This window comes from Larus michahellis, chromosome 3, assembly GCF_964199755.1.
Source record: "Larus michahellis chromosome 3, bLarMic1.1, whole genome shotgun sequence".
NCBI lineage: Eukaryota > Metazoa > Chordata > Aves > Charadriiformes > Laridae > Larus > Larus michahellis.
This window is the reverse complement of record NC_133898.1, coordinates 105,796,309-105,805,360: the sequence shown is the minus strand read 5'-3', so window position 1 is coordinate 105,805,360 and position 9,052 is coordinate 105,796,309.

Genomic DNA, 9,052 nt, shown 5'->3' with positions numbered 1-9,052 from the left:
ACCTTTGAACATCTCATTTCAAAATACTGACCTGGACTCGAGGACTAAAATGTGAAAGCTGTGGAAAGAACTATACGTGTTCCATAATTTATAAAGTGTATCTTTGCAAGGAGCTACATGATTAAAAATACATCAATAAATCATGATTTTGAACATGCGATCCCTTGCAATTTCTTATTTTGCCAAGAAATCATTATTTTCATACAGTTAAAGATGATTAGTTAGGAGTTACCGTGCGTAAACTACATGCTAGGCAAGATTGACAAGCAGAATTAACCTCTTAATTACTTTTTATTATACTACTTATAGGTTAGCTGAGAAAAATAGAGAAGCTTTCAGGTACATGAGTTCTGAATAAGGATGTGTATATCTGAAACTTGGGGCTTTTTCTAGGTAGTCTTAGAATCTTATTACTCTGCCTACAGCCCATCTTTGGGCTATGTCCTTAGGCTGCAGTTGCACTATTAACTTCATACAACAGAACATTTAATAAGGAGTGGGTTTTGTTCTCATTGCTGAAGGGAAAAATGATTGCTTCATGTTTTGAAATATTGCCGAGTTTGTAAACAGGGAAAGATGTTAGTTATCTACACTTCCGTTGAGGGTGAAAGATAAGGAGCTGATTCTGCCTGCTGAGAAACGTCAAAAGTTTTTGTCACAAGAATCAGAAGATGATACCGATTATTTGTTCAGGTATAGTTTTGTCCAGTAACCAAGTTGGATGTAATGGAAGAGCCTTTCAATTTGAAGCTCTTTTCATACCAAGATTTACCTGCTGCCTCTGAGTTTTTGTTTTTTCTTGCCTTGGCCGTGCGTTTGAAATGTACTCTGGGTGTAAAGGAAAAGCTAGCTAATGTCCTGTTACAAATTGAGGTGTTGATTCAACAGAAGTCTCAGGCAATGATTATTTTAAGATTATATGAAATATTCCTTCACCAAGAAAATTACGTGAGCCTTCTATCTATGAGACTGAGCTATGATTAATATCATTTAGCATTACGCATTTAACAATATAAGAAAGTTCAGCTAGTTTTGTCTTTTGAAATGGTTTATCAGCAGATACTGTCTGTTCACATGCAGCTATTAAAATAGTACTTGTTTCAGTGAAGAAATGGGTGAGTAGTTGCTCTTCCTTCGTTCTATCTAGTGATTTTCAATAGTCCAAGGCTTTGATTGCTAGAGGCTCTGTGTTCTTATAATTTATTGTCCTTTCAGCTACCATATAAAGACATTAGTTGGTATAACTAGTTTACTAGTTTACTGTCAGAAATGGTCCTTTACTAATTATATTAATAACTTGAATAAATGAATGAGCTATACACCTGTGCAGTCCTTTTCCCCAAGAGTTTATTGTATCAGCTGAGACAAGTTCACTTATAAAAATGGAAGGAGGGCTATAAGAGGTGACAGAAACATGGTTCTCGGAGCTGTAGATCTCTTATGCATTGGATTAAAGACAGCAGAGTGGACAGTTTTGTGGAGAGAAGATGCTCAGATGATCAAACGTTATGCTAATTTTACTGAGTCTAACTGGAGGTTAGCACCAGTTAGACCTCTGTGTGTAACGCTAGCTGTAGATGGGGGCAGGAATGCAGCATTCTGAGCAAAGGACCAGCAGTAGACGCTTTCCAACTGCCAAGTTCAGCTGCTGATTCACTCAGGAACCATACGCCAATCTGGTGAGAGTTTCAAAAACACATGGTGGTTACGTGAGGATTTTTTTTTTTAAAGTAAGGAACCAATAGAGTCCATTTTGATTTTTTTTAATCCAAGAAAATTCCCCTGGAATGTGTGCCAGTGTGTTTGGAGACTTTTTTCAATGTTAAAGTGGCTGAGCTATTGAGGTGCTTTTCCGTTTTGTCTTTTCTGCTGTCCAAGATGATAAAAATATAAAAGCTTATATACATTTGCAAAACAGTTTGGATTTCAGAAATTAATGTTGCATATGTTATTTAGTATTAATAGCACCTGTAAATAAATCAAGGACTTCCATTTGATACTCACTCAGTCTGGATTCAAGCTTTGTCCTTTATGGTAAGACTAGCAGCTTTCTTAGTAAAGTGACTTGCATAATTGTTTGCTTTAAGGGAAAATTGTTTTGCTTTGGCTTACCTCTGTCTTGTCCAGAGTATAGTTCCTCAGTCCTAAATTAATTCTTAAAACCACAAGTCCTGGATAATGTTGGCTGAATCAAAGGATTTGGAAGAGAAACCAGGGTCTGTTACTGAATGGAACTTTTTGGGATGCTCTTAGCTAAAATTGCGTTCAGCTCTGGTAGCTTAGCCCATTTTAAAGGGTCCGGATGCACCATGCTGACGTGTACCTGCCATTCAAGGCAGTAAGAGACAGGTGTTAAAATGACAGTACAGTGTGATTTTTATGGAACACTTATTCAGAGTATGAACAGAAAAAAAGTCATGAAACATGACTGATTCTGAAGACATTATTCCTGCATCCTTCAGGGTTGACAGCCTCCCTGCCTTGGCCACTGCAGGTATTCTGACATCTTCTGAAGACGTCTGTAGCACGTTTATTAATTTAGTCTCAGAGCGGTCTATGAGAAATCACTGGATATGATGCAGAGCTAAGAAAAGTAAGACTAGTAAATCCTGACAAATTAAATTATTCTTTAATGTGGAAAGCCAAGATGAGTAGACAGTTTTTCCACACGTTTTATTTCTGAATGAATGAATTTTTCCCTTGAGAAGATATGTAGAAGCACTGTGACCCCTGTGTGTTTTCATGCTAAATTTACACCCAGAGTAAATTTCATTTAATCTGCTTCCATAATGGTAAGAGATTGCTAAAGTTGCTAAAACAGGAGTTCTGCCTGGTTTAATTTGCAGATTTTTTTTTTTTTTTTTTTTTTGCAAAGGAATATGCCTGATTGGTATTTTTTTTTAATCCCCCCCCCCCCCCCCCCCAGCGTAGTGCTACCAGTGCAGGTTGTTGCAGCTTAATAAACAAGAGTTTTGGGATGCGGCTTCCTGATGTGCGGTTACTGGTACCAATGCACAATGATGCTGTTCTGCCATTAGGTGGCATGCCACAGTCTGAAGTTTTCTTTTGTACTTAATAAACTGGTGATGTTTATTTTTCCCTACAGCTTATTTAAAATTTGAGAACATTTCAGGAAAAATAGAGGAAATGCAACAAGCCATAGTTTAGCATTACATTTAGGCTGCCAAGCCTTCAACTCATTAGGTTTCTGCACTAGTAAGATGTCCACGATAACACAACTGAATGGGAATTCAAAGGGATTTTAAGTATCTGAATCTGAGAGTGGAGCGTTCAGTCCTGAGTTTGCTTCCCAGACTCCGGAAGGATGGCCTCCAAATGGGATCTGAAACAGACGATATGTGAAGTGGGGACATCCTTATATGACGAAGGATGATGCTCTGAAAAGCAGTGCATCTTACCCACTGCCGCTTGGAGAGCAAGTGTTCCCAAAGCAGTGGTTGTCGTTTCAGCCCCTGCCGAGCTCTAAACCTTTCTGTTCGGAGTCCAAGTTTGCTGGGGCAAGATTGTGGGCCCCAGCCAGGGCCAGGCAGACATGCTTTTGGGGGGGTTTGGTCATTCATCATAACCTGAAAGAGGGGCAATTTAGATTAGATATCAGGAAGAAATTCTTTACCGTGAGGGTGGTGAGGCACTGGAACAGGTTGCCCAGGGAAGCTGTGGATGCCCCATCCCTGGAAGTGTTCAAGGCCAGGCTGGATGGGGCTTTGAGCAGCCTGGTCTAGTGGCAGGGGGGTTGGAACAAGATGGTCTTTAAGGTCCCTTCCAACCCAGACTGTGCTATGATCCTGTCCTGCAGTATGTATAGTGAATTTATTTGTTGTAGAACAGCTTTAACCAGGAAGGGTGAATGTCTCCCCAGAAACCCTACAAAACTGGTAAACATGGGTGTGAATGGAGAGGTGAACCTGTGAGCTGAAAGTGTGTTTGCCTTCTATGTGGATCTCCTCCAGACTTCGATGTTGCATCACCTGCTGTCTTTGGGAAGCAGAAAGGAGCAATCCTTTCTCATATTTTTAAGATACTGCCAGGGTGTCTCACTGCAGAGGGGAGTTCATGAAGCTCCTTCCTACGCTGCTGAGAAATTACTTCACATTGCAGTCTTTATTAACCCGGGTTGGCCAATTAAGATATGCTTATAGGGATGCTAATTTTTATCAGCTCTCTGTTACACATTTGAAGAAAAAAAAAAAAGTACAAAATACTGGTCCTTTTTCTCTTCCCTACAGCCCAGTGTCCGTCCTTCCTGACCTGAACTGTGGTCACACAAACGGCTAACACTGCTTTAAAGACAACTGGGGGAGCGACACCTCAGGGCTGGTGCGGAGTGGGATTCAGTGGCTTAATGTAGAGGACAAGGCACAAATCTCTTCATACTATAAAGGAAATTTGATAAACATGTTTGAAAGTAATAATCAGTTACAATCAGTTTTCATTAAGAGTACACATATCAGGGGTTTTAGGGTTTTTTTCCCTAGCTGATCTATCCCAATGGCTGTGGCTTGTTCTCCAGGAGCAGCAATGCTGGATATCAAAACACAGACAGAGCTTAATCTTTTTGCTGCCGTGTCTGACATGACGTGCGGAATGAAAATGCTGGGTCCTGGGCTGCCTGACATCCACAACAACGCCTGCACCTGCTGGGGACCGCTGACCTGCGCTCTGTCACCCCCATCCAGGGAAAGGGACGGCTGCGCTAGAAGCTACTCATCAGGAACTGTATTTAAGCTAAATGTAATTGCTCTTTTTCCAGCACAGCCAAATCGTTCCCTCTACAGATTTTAATATAGGGGTGGGTATCATCAGTCTGATAGCTGGTAAAGCTAGTCATCAAGGAGATGAAAAGACTATTCTGATGAAAAAAATCTCTTTATAGTAAGCAACGTTAACTCACAACTCGTTTCAGCTGAATCCTCACTGATTTTTTGGGGGAGTAGGGGGGGGTTACCCGAGGAAAAGATTCTTCCTGTTATACAACCTTTCAGAAGACCTTTGAAATTCCAGGTACTTTCCACAACTTCTGTACTTTGGTTTCAGTAAAAATCAATGAAAAGGTCTTTAATTTGTTTCGGATAATGTGACATCTGCCTTAAATGACAAACGCGAATGTACTGGGTTGGTTCAGCGCTGCCTGGAAATTTAATCACATGGAGAAGAAAATATTGAGTACCCTTCAACTCACCTTGAGTACACATAGTAGTGATTGACAGTGTCTAGACAGATGACGATCTGGAAAGTAAAGTCTGGGAAAAATAAACTTAAAGATATTAAAGTCAGATGCATTTCCCAGTGGTAATAAAGCGGGAAGACTCGGGGGGGGGGTTAACTTTCATAGCAGCCAACAAAACAGTTGCCAGCAGTTTTGTTTGGAACCTGCTCCCTCTTTAAGAATTGTGCCTTTTTAAACGTTTCACATAAAAAGCCACCAAAGTCTGTAGAACCTGAAAAACTACCACAAAAAGCAGTCTGATGATAAGATGAATATTTGTCTGGGTATGTGCAATGCAGTGAATCAAGTTTTTCTTCTTTCCTCTTGAAGGACTCTCATTTAGAGTCTTTTATGAGACCGGAATCATACAGTGTATTGTCAGCGTTGTTACTGCTGGTCACAGGAATAAAAAAAAATAACGATGGGGCACAACTGTTGATTAGCCGATGATCTCTGAGCCTCAGCACAGCAGCACTCCTGATCATCTTGTGCTAAACTTGCCTTTCTGCTTCTCGTCAGGCCTGGAAGATGGTTTGGTACAGAACAATTGTAACCTGAACAAAGTTTAAACTTATGGTATATGAACAGAGGAAAGATTACTGTTGCCGCTGTTTTACAGTCAACCCTGAGTTAAGGTTTTCCAAAAGATCTAAGAGAAGCAGTCGCTGCGCTCTCCCTCAATGTAATGCCCTTTGCTCTGCTGTAATACTTCAGGACTACTAAAATACAGAGGTATTAGAGTGGTGCAAGTTTGAAAATGTGGATAAAAGCAGGAGTCTGCAAGTTTTTCAGGAGCCCTCGTGTTTCTGAAATGTGCAGAGCATGCCTGCAGATTTGGGCAGCGTCTGTATGGCTAAACGCAGGGCGGGCTGAAGCACGGTGACACAAACGACGTCCTTCTACCCTGCTCGCCCTGGAGACGGAGCAGCCGCGCAGTTGTGGGGACAGCCCAAAAAATGGGGCTCGGTGTCTTGCCGTGCAAGAGCCCGGGCCGTTCTCGGGGGGACACTGGCTGATCTGTCTCCCTGGCACTGGCTGCGTGCCTTCCTCAAGAGGATTTTGGGGTTAATGAAGCAGAACCTGGCCAGGCAGTCCTTACTGTGACTCTGCCCAAACCGCCCACGTGTCACACAGGAGTGATCTCGGCCTGCACGACGATGTGTGTGAGCTCCAGCTTTCCCTCATTTTGCTCTGAAGCTTTCCTGAAGCCCAGGCCTGGGAGCAGGCTTGATTCCTTGAACGGGCAAGAGCCAGACAGAGAGAAAGACGCTTTTTTCCCAGTCGGAGGAGGAGTTATCTTGTGGTCACACGGATAGAGCCAACCACGTGTAGGAACTGAGCTCCACGGAGGTGGTTCCAAGTTCCCACAAGTCTGTGCCTACTAAATACACGCAGCCAGCCTGCAGGGTTAGGATAAGGTAAAACAGGACTTTTACTCCCTTGCCCTAAATCTGCATTTATCACCAGGATTAGGATGGGATAACAGCTGGTAAAGCTAGTCATCACGGAGATGAAAAGACTATTTTGATGAAAAAAAGACCACATTATATGGCTTACCTGGATAATAACAACTACCTGCAGCAGCAAATACGCCTGTGCTGCCCTCACCTTCCGATGAACCGGCATTAACGCCTGCCTGGATTCCCAGCCCTATGACTGCTGCAGGATGATTTTTAGCCAGTTCCCTAACGAAATGAAGTATTAAGTCATCATCTTGTCGGCCTGACAGTTCCCACCAATAACTTTTGAACGGACTGACCGATTTCCAAATAAATTTGACAGAGGGGCCAAAGATTCGATTACACCAACTTCCAACGGGTTTGATGACAGTAGGCGATGAGTGGAAAGAGACACTGCTAGTATCTCCGTGGAGAGAAAGCCTGCCATATGATGTCTATTTTCTGTTTTTATGTAATCACAAATGATCTTTATAGTACTTTAATAGTTTTTTCTGTTCTTCCGTTATTAGACCCCAAAGAATTCACAAGGGACTGGCGGACAAAGCTAAGCCCCAGCTTCACAATTTCTGCCATGTAAGATCATGGTTTTAATCAAGTAGGTAGAAGTTCTGAATGAGTTTTTTTTTTTAAGTGAAATTAACCTCCAAGAGTAAGTGGGGAAAAATGTAAATGCACTGTGTGCAATGACAGGAGGGAGGGAGGGAGGGAGGGAGGGAGGAGGCTGCCTGGAGTTCGGGACACCATATTCCCAGGATGAAGGAGTAATCAGGCTTGGAGGAGAGCAGCCATACGCTGCCTGCGGGGGTGTGGGTGGCTAAGAAAAACCCACTGATGATGTTAAAAGGATCTACTTAGAAAAACTTTAAGCTTCTTACTGCATAATGAGGTTTTCTTCTCTTACTGGAATAGGGCTTCTGAGAGACCAGCCATTTAAAACTACTGAATCACTCTCTTGGCACCTGGGAGGGACCTTTTGAGAAAGCATTAGTTTTACAGGAAAGAGCAGATCACAGGCTTTATCACGAGGCTGGGTGAGAGCAGGGAATGCAGAAGGACAACCCGGCGGGGAGGCTGAGGGCTACCTATTGACAGCAGGATACCTCATTTCTGCTATAGGGAGAGTCGGCAGCTCACCAAGCAGCCAAAGCCACCGCAGCCTGGCTGGGGAGAATAGTTTCATCAGGCTGAAGAGAAACCTTTCTCCCTTACATTCGGCAGTACTGCTGTGTGTAAAGGAGTTAACAGCGATAATGTAACAAAGTCAGGCAAACCTCCTCTCCTCCCAAAAGGAGGGCTCCACAAGGTACCGGGAAGGAGCAGGGTTAAGCTGTACATGAGATAGTATCTTTAAAGGTGCATTTATTCACTTTCTGAAAGCTCGAGAGAGGAGGCTTGTACATGGCAAGAGTTTCAGTGTCATTGCAATGAAATACTTCGTGAGTGCTTTGTCTGAGTGTTAAGAGCTTGTCAAGTCGCACTAGAACCCCCCGTTAAATCAGCTGTACAACTATTACTAATGAGCTATAACATGGAAATAAAACCAGAACATGCTGGTTTTATTGTATCTCACTTGTACTGTAGGGAAAAACCTCCCTCTGCCCATTCATAGCAGTGGGTTGTCCTGTTGGCCAAGAGGAGGAGAGGAGAACAGGTTACCGGCAGCCTGATAGCCTGCTGGGTGATGCTCTTCAGGTGAGCTTTGTGTGCTTCACTGCACTGATCTACGGCTCCCTGTAATTCTGGTGGCACGATGGTGGTCTGCACAGGGGATCCTGCACTCTGACACGAATCATGGAGCAGCCATCCCTGGCTGAGGCTTTCCCCTGGGTCACTCCCTGCCTCCAAGCACCAAGCGCCCCACGGCAGAGGGACCACCAGCCCACCCCAAGGCTGCACAGTGGGAGAGGGAAAGCAGGAAGGTTTTGACTTCTCCAGAGGTGTCTCTTGGCAGGTATGTGGGGCCTCTGGGAAGTTCAGTCCCTCTTGGTGGGGTGATTTAGTGCAGGAAAGTGGGGTGAGGTAGGGGCAGTCTGGCCTGAAAACTTCAGTCTGGCCTGAAGTTTTCTCCTTGGCACATACAAAGACCAATAAGGATCAACAACCCCCGTGGAATAAACTGGCAAGACAACATCAATATCCTTTCTGTTTTAACTCACTTTGGCCAGAATCTGTTTGTCATCCTATATTTCACGCACCCCAAGGCTGGACACTCATTCTTTTTCCTCCTACCCTCCTCCTGCCACTAGACTTTCTTCCGAGTGCAGGAGTCAGTGGGTCTCCTGTCACGCCATTTATACATGTATCACCTTGTCCTGCCATTCCTGGCCTCTCAGACAGGGAATCCCATTCTAGGAAGGATCCTATT